A 13,443-nucleotide genomic window follows, 5' to 3' on the forward strand; every position below is an offset into this window, starting at 1 on the left:
CAAAATGTCAAAATTGGACGATTTTTTTAAACAAAATCAACTATAAGTGAAGTATTAAAACTGATGGAGAAAGACGTTATGAATAAAAAATATTCCTAATGTATCAAGCATTCATAATCCATAATTATTTCATATTTATCTATCATCAATTTCTAGTGATATTGCATAAATCATAAGATGTCAAAATTGATCGATTTTTCTTAATAAAATCAACTATAACATAAGTACTAAAACTGATGGAGAAAGACATTATGTATAAAAAATATTCCTAATGGATCAAGAAATCATAATCCATAATCATTTCATATTTATCTATCACCAGTTTCCAGTGATATAGCATAAATTACAAAATGTCAAAATTGGACGATTTTTTTAAACAAAATCAACTATAAGTGAAGTATTAAAGCTGATGGAGAAAGACGTTATGAATAAAAAATATTCCTAATGTATCAAGCATTCATAATCCATAATTATTTCATATTTATCTATCATCAATTTCTAGTGATATTGCATAAATCATAAGATGTCAAAATTGATCGATTTTTCTTAATAAAATCAACTATAACATAAGTACTAAAACTGATGGAGAAAGACATTATGCATAAAAAATATTCCTGATGGATCAAGAAATCATAATTCATAATCATTTCATATTTATCTATCACCAGCTTCCAGTGATATAGCATAAATTACAAAATGTAAAAATTGGACGATTTTTCTTAATAAAATCAACTATAACGTAAGTACTAAAATTGATGGAGAAGGACGTTATAAATAAAAAATATTCTTAATGCATCACAAAATCATAATCCATAATTGTTTCATATTTAGCTACCACCAGTTTGTAATGATATAGCATAAATCACAAAATGTCAAAATTGACGACTGTTCTTAATAAAATGAACCATAACGTGAGTACTAAAACTGATGGTGAAAGACGTTATGAATAAAAAATATTCCTAATGCATCACTAAATCATAATCCATAATTATTTCATATTTATCTATCACCAGTTTCTAATGATATACCATAAATTACAAAATGTCAAAATTGGTCGATTTTTCTTAATAAAATCAACTATAAAAGAAGTACTAAAACTGATGGAGACAGACGTTATGCATAAAAAATATTCCTAATGGATCAAGAAATCATAATCTATAATCATTTCATATTTATCTATCACCAGTTTCCAGTGATATAGCATAAATTACAAAATGTCAAAATTGGACGATTTTTTTAAACAAAATCAACTATAAGTGAAGTATTAAAGCTGATGGAGAAAGACGTTATGAATAAAAAATATTCCTAATGTATCAAGCATTCATAATCCATAATTATTTCATATTTATCTATCATCAATTTCTAGTGATATTGCATAAATCATAAGATGTCAAAATTGATCGATTTTTCTTAATAAAATCAACTATAACATAAGTACTAAAACTGATGGAGAAAGACATTATGCATAAAAAATATTCCTGATGGATCAAGAAATCATAATTCATAATCATTTCATATTTATCTATCACCAGCTTCCAGTGATATAGCATAAATTACAAAATGTAAAAATTGGACGATTTTTCTTAATAAAATCAACTATAACGTAAGTACTAAAATTGATGGAGAAGGACGTTATAAATAAAAAATATTCTTAATGCATCACAAAATCATAATCCATAATTGTTTCATATTTAGCTACCACCAGTTTGTAATGATATAGCATAAATCACAAAATGTCAAAATTGACGACTGTTCTTAATAAAATGAACCATAACGTGAGTACTAAAACTGATGGTGAAAGACGTTATGAATAAAAAATATTCCTAATGCATCACTAAATCATAATCCATAATTATTTCATATTTATCTATCACCAGTTTCTAATGATATACCATAAATTACAAAATGTCAAAATTGGTCGATTTTTCTTAATATAATCAACTATAAAAGAAGTACTAAAACTGATGGAGACAGACGTTATGCATAAAAAATATTCCTAATGGATCAAGAAATCATAATCCATAATCATTTCATATTTATCTTTCACCAGCTTTCAGTGATATAGCATAAATTACAAAATGTCAAAATTGGACGATTTTTCTTAATAAAATCAACTATAACGTAAGTACTAAAACCGATGGAGAGAGACGTTATGAATAAAAAATAGTGCTAACACATCACGAAATCATAATCCATAATTATTTCATATTTAGCTATCACCAGTTTCTAATGATGTAGCATAAATCACAAAATGTCAAAATTGACGACTGTTCTTAATAAAATGAACCATAACGTGAGTACTAAAACTGATAGAGAAAGACGTTATGAATAAAAAATATTCCTAATGCATCACTAAATCATAATCCATAATTATTTCATATTTATCTACCACCAGTTTCTAATGATATAGCATAAATCACAAAATGTTAAAATTAACGACTGTTCTTAATAAAATGAACCATAACGTGAGTACTAAAACTGATGGAAAAAGGCGTTATGAATAAAAAATATTCCTAATGCATCACTAAATCATAATCTATAATTATTTCATATTTATCTATCATCAGTGTCTAGTGATGTTCTTTCTTACTCTAAAGTAACAGGTACAAGATTCGGTTAACACCTCTAGACCCAAATAATGTCTACACCTAGTCCCCAATCTAAAATGTTACCGTTAATGGGACCACAAAAAAAACTAGTTTTGGCAATAACCATAAAAACCCAAATTTCCTGACCGTACCCATTTTCACGTCACTTATAAATCGCGAACCCGTAAGCGTCTCGGATACCCGAGGGTTCGGTACGTCTTTCCTGATCCACACCGGTGGGACCATATCGTGCTACACTCTTTACAGCACTTAGAGATCCCTTCCTTTCCCTTTTATCCAACCAGAAAAAAAAAGAAAAAAAGCAGTAACAAAACAAGCGGCTTAAGATACGTTTTGTTCTGCTATATGTTCTACTTAATGTAATGCTGGTAAAATTGTTGTCTTGAATCGAAATTTTCCTCGGGGATTTACTTTTTTACCTTTACCCATTCAGAAGATAGATAATCTTAAATTCGTTTCTGACAAATTTTCAATTCAAGTTTTCATGGAATTTACCAATGAATACGTTATGACATTTGAAAGTTTCATGGACGTAAAGCTTGGTTCTGTCGTCTGAAAACTTTAACGGAATTTCAAGAGTCGAATTGAGGGTACCCATAGGGGCCGTGAAATCCATCACTTCGCCTTTATATAAATCTAAAATGTTTTTCTTTGCTTAATTCATTTCTAATTTCGTTATAAAAAAAATCTGAATCTAGGTCTTGGTGAATGTTTGTGGTACATTTTTATATTCCTCCGTGGCGCTTGACAATATTTCTACGCTTGGGTCACTTCAAAATTTCCCCAGAGAAGGAGGCGCGGTAACGAAGGAGAGCAAGAGAACGGGGGTGGGCCGAATCCGTGGCACACATGCGCCATCGTCGTCTCCGCCGCCTAGGGGCCTGACCACCTGGAGTTCTTCGTCTTTTTGCCAAACTCTTTTTGGACTTTGGCGGTCGCGTCGTCGCCATGACAAATTGCGGCTTTGAAAATATCCCGTATCGATATTTTATACAAGTAGATTAAAATTTAAAAATTACTTAGCCGATCATTTATTTACTCCGACAATCTGATAATTACGACATTGATATTGGCGATTTGAACGTGATTCTATGCTTTCTGCGGTGACAAATAGAAGCGACGCCGACGTCCCGTTTCCCGATCCGCATTCATAATTGATCCGGAGGTATAACGGGAACCGAGTGAAATGTATTGTAGATCATAAATATTTCGCATAGATGCTGCCGAATTAGGAGGACCAGCACGTAAATATATTACAGACCAAACGTCAGGGAAGACAATATATGGACCGTTGTATAAATAGGTAATTTGGACGGTGGTTGACCGATGCGTCGCGACGCCGCCGATTCCGGCCACTAAGGAGATGTCTAACTCGGCCGGTTTAATTGCCATGCCACACCTATTTATCCCCCATCAAAATTTAACCCATGTCCTAGACTCCATTCGACCCCGTTTGGACCTCACCACTTAAAATTTTGAAAAATTAATTCTTTCATTGTTTTACATTTCTGATTTAACAAATATATACAGGGTGATTCATATAAGAACCGACACAGAGCAGGGACATGTAGAAGACAATAAATTACGATGATTTAACGCAACTTATCTCTATACCAAGTTGTACCCCTGAGGAGTTATAGGCCTTCAAAGTTAGGTCTTAAATTTTTAAAACATTAAGCTAGAAAAACCAAATTTGGTATACGTTATGAGTGTACCGAGGGTATTAATTGGTTGAGACCAATTGAGGCATTTCAAAGGGTTGATAATAATTTTCTAGTGATAAAGAGAAAATCCCCAAAATGGCAAAATTAAGTACTTTTGGTTTTAAAATCGATCATAGCTCAAGCATGAAAGGTGATGACGAAAAGTTTTTTAGGAATAAATTGTTTATTCTGAACTAAAAAGATATTATTGATAAACAGATTTTGTTTAAATGTAATGATTTTCTAGTGATAAAGAAAAAATCCCCATAATGTCAAAATTGAGTACTTTTGTTATCAAAATCGATCATTACTCAAAAATTAAATGTGATGGAGAAAAGTTTTTTAGGAATAAATTGTTTATAATGAACTAAAAAAACATCATCCATAAACAAATTTAGTTTAGGTATAATGATTTTCTTGTGATAAAGAAAAAATCACCAACATGTCAAAATTGAGTACTTTTGATATTAAAATAGATCATAACTCAAAAATTAAAGGTGGTGGAGAAAAGTTTATTTGAAATAAATTGTTTATTATGAACTAAAAAAATATTATCCATAAACAAATTTAGTTTAGGTATAATAATTTTCTAGTGATAAAGAAAAAATCACCAAAATGTCAAAATTGAGTCTTTTGGTATTAAAATAGATCATAACTCAAAAATTAAAGGTGATGGAGAAAAGTTAATTTGAAATAAATTGTTTATAATGAACTAAAAAAACATCATGCATAAACAAATTTAGTTTAGGTATAATGATTTTCTAGTGATAAAGAAAAAATCACCAAAATGTCAAAATTGAGTACTTTTGGTATTAAAATAGATCATAACTCAAAAATTAAAGGTGATGGAGAAAAGTTTATTTGAATTAAATTGTTTATTATGAACTAAAAGGACATTACTCATAAACAGATTTGGTTTAATTATAATGATTTTCTAATGATAAAAAGAGAAAATCATCGAAATATCAAAATTAAGTACTTTTGGTATTAAAATTGATCATAACTCAAGGATGAAAGGTGATGGAGAAAAGTTTTTTGGGAATAAATTGTTTATAATGAACTAAAAAAACATCATCCATAAACAAATTTAGTTTAGGTATAATGATTTTCTAGTGATAAAGAAAAAATCATCAAAATGTCAAAATTGAGTACTTTTGGTATTAAAATAGATCATAACTCAAAAATTAAAGGTGATGGAGAAAAGTTTATTTGAAATAAATTGTTTATTATGGACTAAAAGGAGATTACTCATAAACAGATTTGATTTAGTTATAATGATTTTCTAGTGATAAAGAAAAAATCACCAAAATGTCAAAATTGAGTACTTTTGGTATTAAAATAGATCATAACTCAAAAATTAAAGGTGATGGAGAAAAGTTTATTTGAAATAAATTGTTTATTATGAACTAAAAGGACATTACTCATAAACAGATTTGGTTTAGTTATAATGATTTTCTAATGATAAAAAGAGAAAATCATCGAAATATAAAAATTGAGTACTTTTGGTATTAAAATTGATCATAACTCAAGGGTGAAAGGTGATGGAGAAAAGTTTTTTAGGAATAAATTGTTTATAATGAACTAAAAAACATCATCCATAAACAAATTTAGTTTAGGTATAATGATTTTCTAGTGATAAAGAAAAAATCACCGAAATAGTTTTAGGTTTTTCTAGCTTAATGTATTTAATTTTTTAATTTTGTAATTTAAGAGCCAACTTTGAACTCTACATGTCCCTGCTCTGTGTCGGTTTTTATGTGAATCACCCTATATATATATTTTAAATGTTTACATCATTATACGACATTAAAAGATACTGACATAGATACCACTGACGAGCGTTCTTCTTATACATAAATAGTAGCGGATTTGGCAGATTTTACAACTCATCTCAAAATTGTGACAACTATTTCTATGTGACATAATCGGTTTGGACATAAATGAGAAAGCAAAACATGCAAACAGCCACCTAAATTAATTAGTTAATAATAGTGAGCTGGTAAAGCGTGCTGTGTGCGAAAAGATGGTGAAGACACTGAAAACAGTTAAAGTAAAGAGTTTACAGAAAATGAAAGCGAACGGAGTAGTGATAGAAACGGCAAAAAAAGAAGACCTAGAAAGCATAAAGAAGAAGTGGTGAAGGTTAGGAGGAAAAAAAGACCAGATCAAAGAACATGAGAGGAAATGAGAATAAGGATAAGAGAATGTTATTGAAAAAACTAAAACAAACAATTTAAAGAAAATAATAATAATAAGCAAGCCGCCAATAGTTCTTCAGGTGATGAAATAAATAAAATGAAATTACAGAATGATGATTTTCAGACAGTTACTTATCGTAAAAGAAATAATAAAAATATAATTCATGGTTTAGCTCAAAATACTCTAATGCATGATCAAGGGTATAGACACTTACATATTTGCGGCTTAGCTGTTGAAACTGAAGAAAAGGATGTATTTATTTTCAAAAGGTATAGAAAACGTCAAATGTGAAAAACTGAAAGCTAGAAGACCAGGCGAGTATTTATCTTTCAAAATCAGTTTTAAGTTGTTGCATTTAGAAACGGTGAAATCATCGTTTTTTCTTCAAAACTGTCAGAAAACTGAACACAGGTTAAAAAATTTTAAAAAGGAAATATTAAATAGTACAATAAATAAATTATCAACAAACACACAAAAAATAGTAAATCTAATAAACGTTAATGTACAAGGTTACTTAAAACAAACTCAAATACAGACATGAATTACAGAACATTGGATATCAGAGACAACAATTAATACCTTAAATCTGCCAAAACACAAACTTGCGACCTAAAATTGTAGAACCAGTGCCGGCGCTAATAAATGAAGCGCCAGGGTGCGGGAACCGGAGTGGCGCCCCCCACATAATCCATACTTCAGCAAAAATTTAAGAATTATACTGGTGAAAAACCAAACGTAAGGGAATAGTCGGGAATACTCTGGTCAGAAGGTTAATTTGCAAGAAAAAGTCTGAAATTATGCGCACAGATAATAAGAGGCTCCCAAAAAGATCTACTGCTTCTAAAAAACTAAATACTGCTTTCGGAAGACTAGATACTGCCGACAGGTCTAAATACAATATCTGAAACACTAAATACTGCTTTCTAAAGACTAAAATTGCTTTGTGGAGACTAAATACTGCTTTCTGAAGACTAGATACTGCTGACAGGTCTAAGTACTGCAAAAGAAAGATAAGATATTGTTGGAGAAAACATACATAATGTTGGCAGAAGACTAGATACTGCTTCTAAAAGACTAAATACTGCTTTCTGAAGACTAGATACTTCCGACAGGTCTAAATAAAGCATCTGGAACACTAAATACTGCCTTCTAAAAACTAAAATTGCTTTGTGGAGACTAAATACTGCTTTCTGAAGACTAGCTACTGCTAACAGGTCTAAATACTGCAAAAGAAAGATAAAATATTTTAGAGAAAACATACATAACTTTGGCAGAAGACTAGATACTGCTTCTAGAAGACTAAATACTGCTTTCTGAAGACTAGATACTGCCGACAGATCTAAATACAGCGTCTGGAACACTAAATATTGCTTTCTAAAGACTAAAATTGCTTTGTGGAGACTAAATACTGCTTTCTGAAGACTAGCTACTGCTGACAGGTCTAAATACTTCAAAAGAAAGATAAGATGTTGTTGGAGAAAACATTAAAAAGGCGCTGGCGCCCCCTTTTAGGCGACGCCCGGGTGCAGTGCACCCCTTGCACCCCCCGGTACCGCGGCCTCTGTGTAGATCATCATGTAGACACGGTGGAGTTACTATTATTATAAAAGAACAATACCTCTTTGAGATATTTGATTTATCTGACTTTAATAAAGAACGATGTTTGGAGCTATGTTCAGTATTAATTCCAAAATTAAAATCGATAATTATACAAATATTGCTGTAAAAACTAACAAAAATATATTAATACTTGGAGACTTCAATATTTGTGTAAACGAAAAAACAAAAGTGAAGGAAAATTTTCTAAGTACTATGTCAGAGTATGGTCTGTATCCCATGTTTGATGAACCTTGAAGGGTGGGGGGCAAAAGATGTGTGGACAACATTTTTGCAAATAGATTCCTGCAGAACAGCGTTGTAAAGACTGTCAACCTTCATTTAGGTGATCATTTGATTGTAGCAATTATAGACCTATGTCAATATTACCGGCGATGTCAAAAGTGTTTGAAATGGTCATAAAGAGAACCACAACAGCGTTATTAAATGTTATCCAAAAACTAGCAGATGGTTTTTACGCAAATAGCCTTTTGTGATCTCAGCATTACATAAATATGGCTTCAAAGCTACCGCACATAATTTATTAGCCTCTTATCTGGATCAGAGAGAACAAGTGTATTGGAGAGGAATACACTCAGAATGGAAATCTGCGGAGACAGGTGTACCTCAGGGTTCTGCGCTTGGGCCTATACTTTTTCTGATATATATAAACGATCTGTCAGAAAATGTGAAGGCACTTTCCATTTGTCTCTATGCAGATGACACGTCTATTATCAACCAAAGAACTACTAGTTAATGTTCATACGAAGAAAGACACATTGCCAAAGAACGAAGATCTAGATATCTACAACACGCGCCATGGAAGTAATCTGTTAATATCATGTCACAGAATCAAAAAATCCCAGAATACTTTCAACTATATATCGATCAAATTGTACAATGCATTGCCATCAAAAATAAAAGAGTTGAATAACAAAAGGTTCAAACAGACAGTTAAAACTATTATTATTATTATGAAGAACTCTTCATGGGTGTCTTGTTGCACAGTTGTGAAGTGTGGGGAGGAAGAGTTGAAACAGCCACTTCCTACTAGCTATTCAGAGGATGATCCTGTTTGTGATACCTAGCATATTGGTCTTGTCGTGGGAAGAGGAGGATGTTATATATGATTGAGGGTGTGATTGAGGATAGGTGTGGTTGTTGGTTGGAGGAGGAGGGAAATCAAGAGATTTAAGGCTCTGACGTTGAAATTGTTGCAGGAGACATGTACGATGTAGAACATAGGCCGTGGTTTAAGCCCAACGGGATTTATTTTGATGAGGCACAAGTCCATAAGGGCTAAACTGGTGGATTTTGGAGTAGAGAAGACGGATACGATACTACTATCTATGGGAGTTTAGGACTGGGTGCAGGAGATATATTGATTGCGGGTTGCCAGCGAGGAGGATGAAAGTTTTTTTAAACGAGAAGGATATTTCTAAAGCTAGGAGGAACTTGTTTTAATGTGGGCTTGTTGTGATAAATATGGCAGAAAGTTTGTTAGGTGAAATTTTGGTAACTAGAAAGTAGAAAATATCAGTTTGAAGCTAAGATAGGACGACTCATAAATATCAACGTTGTAATATGTCCAAACTACATTATTGAAGGAGAGATTAATATTTTGAATTCTATGTTTCATTCGTCATATCAGTTAAAGGTACATGAAAATACATGGAAGCTCTCATCTTTTCTACAGAATCTGTATTTTCCAGATTGCCAAATCATTTCATGCCAGAGCATTTCTGCCACCTAAGGCAGTTCCATCATCATCAACATTCTCAATCTTCTTTATATCTATCTTTTCACCATAAATCCTTTATTTCTGAAAAATTAACACTCTTTTTTATGAATAGCCCTAATCTAATCGATTTTTCTTTTACAAGTACAATACTTTGACTTGGAAAAAATCAATATCAACAATTTTGATGTCATGAGAGGAAACGCCTTTTCCACGAGTTACCAATTGCAATGGAGTTTTAGCATTAATTACTTCTTCCATTAATTTGCAGGCTTTTTTAGATATAGTTCGAAGATAAGCTTCATAAATATGGTAATTATTGACAGGAATGTTTCAGGAATGTTAGTCCCAGCCTTGCTTTTGCTTATTAAGAACATAAAATATGCACTTGTTACACCTATTTGAGTATGTATTTACGTTCTATTTTTAAAATTATTCTAAAATTATTGAGTAAACCATTTAAATAGGAAATTTTATTATTTATGAAGAAGTGTTTTTGCTTGAATATCTCGTTATCAAGGAACAGTTGGGTCCTTCGAAAACTTTTTTTTTATATGAGGGTGTGAGAAATCGACCACCTCGCATAACGAGCATGGAAATTTAATAGTTGCACAATCCTGCAATCGGCACCGGCTGCTGACAAAAACTACCCTGCGGAATGATCATTTTATGCCGCCCATTCATAACTGTCACATAGGGTTTCGATCCTTGCTGAACGTATTTCGTCCTGGTTCGGTCTGAAACTCGCTCGTTTGTCCCCGAATATAGTACGTTTCTGCGATTGTGGCCATTGTCACCGACGGCCATAAACCGATTTAATAATCGACTGATTTGTTGTTTGTCCCCTTCATCATCGGCGCGCTTGTTTTTCGCACAAAAGCGTTCGCGTTTAGCACTTGGGGCGCGGCGACGTCGATTTCGGGTACGACTTGCGTGATATATTGCCTCGGACGGTCGTTAATAGTATTGACTGGGAAGGTGCATGTTATTTTAGCAACCGGAACGTGTCAATACGTGTAAATGGGATTGGGCGGGACGAATTTTATGATGACTGCGAAATTGTCACGCGCGAGAACCCGGTGTAATTGTCATTTTCCGTGCTGATTTTATTTGCAAATATATTCTTAGGGGATGATTTAGGAAATTGAGTGCGTACATTTTATGTATATTTATGCAATTAATTACCGGTTGTGTTTGAATTTTTTAGAATTTACAAATAATTAAATTTAAATTATGGAAAATTCATTTTATTATTTATACTAAAAACTGTTTGGGAATTATACATAAACCTCGTATTATATATTGTTTTCATTTAATACTGTGGTGATAAGCAACAAATATTTCATCAAGATATGTTAAAATTTCGATTTTTTATAAACTATGACATCAATTTATGTAGCTAAAAATTGAAGTTGATTCAAAAGCTATTATCTCAAGAAAGAATAAAGATTTTCAAATATGGTTTTGATAATGGAAAAGTACACACTTTCCTCTATAAGTAACAAATATTTCATCAAGATATCTTAAAATTTCGATTTTTTACGATTTTTTATAAACTATGACATCAATTTGTTATGTAGCTACAAATTCAGGTTGATTCAAAAATTATTATCTCAAGAACAAATAAAGATTTTCAAATACGGTTTTGATCATGAAAAGGTACACACTTTCCTCTATTAGTAACAAATATTTCATCAAGATATCTTAAAATTTCGATTTTTTACGATTTTTTATAAACTATGGCATCAATTTGTTATGTAGCTACAAATTCAGGTTGATTCAAAAATTATTATCTCAAGAACAAATAAAGATTTTCAAATATGGTATTGATCATGAAAAAGTACACTCTTTCCTCTATAAGTAACAAATATTTCATTAAGATATCTTAAAATTTCGATTTTTTACGATTTTTTATAAACTATGACATCAATTTGTTATGTAGCTAAAAATTGAGGTTGATTTAAACGCTATTATCTCAAGAATGAATAAAGATTTTCAAATACGGTTTTGATCATGAAAAAGTACACACTTTCCTCTATAAGTAACAAATATTTCATCAAGATATCTTAAAATTTCGATTTTTTATAAACTGTGACATCACTTTGTTATGTAGCTAAATACTGAGGTTGATTCAAAAGCTTTTATCTCAAGAACAAATAAAAAATTTCAAGTACGGTTTTGATCATGAAAAAGTACACACTTTCCTCTATAAGTAACAAATTAAGATATCTTAAAATTTCGATTTTTTACGATTTTTTATAAACTATGACATCAATTTGTTATGTAGCTAAAAATTGAGGTTGATTCAAAAGCTATTATCTCAATAACGAATAAAGATTTTCAAATGCCGTTTTGATCATGAAAAAGTACCCACTTTCCTCTATAGGTAACAAATATTTCATCAAGATATCTTAAAATTTCGATTTTTTACGATTTTTTTATACACCACGACATCAATTTATGTTGCTAAAAATTGAGGTTGATTCAAAAGCTATTATCTCAAGAACGAATAAAGATTTTTAAATACGGGTTTGATCATGAAAAAGTACACACTTCCCTCTATAGGTAACAAATATTTCATCAAGATATCTTAAAACTTCGATTTTTTACGATTTTTTATAAACTATGACATCAATTTGTTATGTAGCTAAATATTGAGGTTGATTCAAAAGCTATTATCTCAAGAACGAATAAAGATTTTCAAATACGGTTTTGATCATGAAAAAGTACATACTTTCTTCTATAAGTAACAAATTAAAATATCTTAAAATTTCGATTTTTTACGATTTTCTATAAACTATGACACCAAATTGTTATGTAGCTAAATATTGAGGTTGATTCAAAAGCTATTATCTCAAAAACAAATAAAGATTTTCAAATACGGTATTGATCACGAAAAAGTACACACTTTCTTCTCTAAGTAACAAATATTTCATCAAGATATCTTAAAATTTCGATTTTTTACGATTTTTTATAAACTATGAATGACAGTAATTTGTTATGTAGCTAAATATTGAGGTTGATTCAAAAGCTATTATCTCAAGAACGAATAAAGATTTTCAAATACGGTTTTGAGCATGAAAAAGTACACACTTTCCTTTATAAGTAACAAATATTTCATCAAGATATCTTAAAATTTCGATTTTTTACGATTTTTTATAAACTATGATATCAATTTGTTATGTAACTAAATATTGAGGTTGATTCAGAAGCTATTATCTCAAGAACCAATAAAAATTTTCAAATACGGTTTTGAGCATGAAAAAGCACACACTTCCCTCTATAGGTAACAAATATTTCATCAAGATATCTTAAAATTTCGATTTTTTACGATTTTTTTATACACCACGACATCAATTTGTTATGTTGCTAAAAATTGAGGTTGATTCAAAAGCTATTATCTCAAGAACGAATAAAGATTTTTAAATACGGTTTTGATCATGAAAAAGTACACACTTCCCTCTATAGGTAACAAATATTTCATCAAGATATCTTAAAATTTCGATTTTTTACGATTTTTTATAAACTATGACATCAATTTATGTAGCTAAATATTGAGGTTGATTCAAAAGCTATTATCTCAAGAACGAATAAAGAT

This window comes from Onthophagus taurus, chromosome 10 (genome assembly GCF_036711975.1).
Source record: "Onthophagus taurus isolate NC chromosome 10, IU_Otau_3.0, whole genome shotgun sequence".
In the NCBI taxonomy this organism is placed as follows: Eukaryota; Metazoa; Arthropoda; class Insecta; order Coleoptera; family Scarabaeidae; genus Onthophagus; species Onthophagus taurus.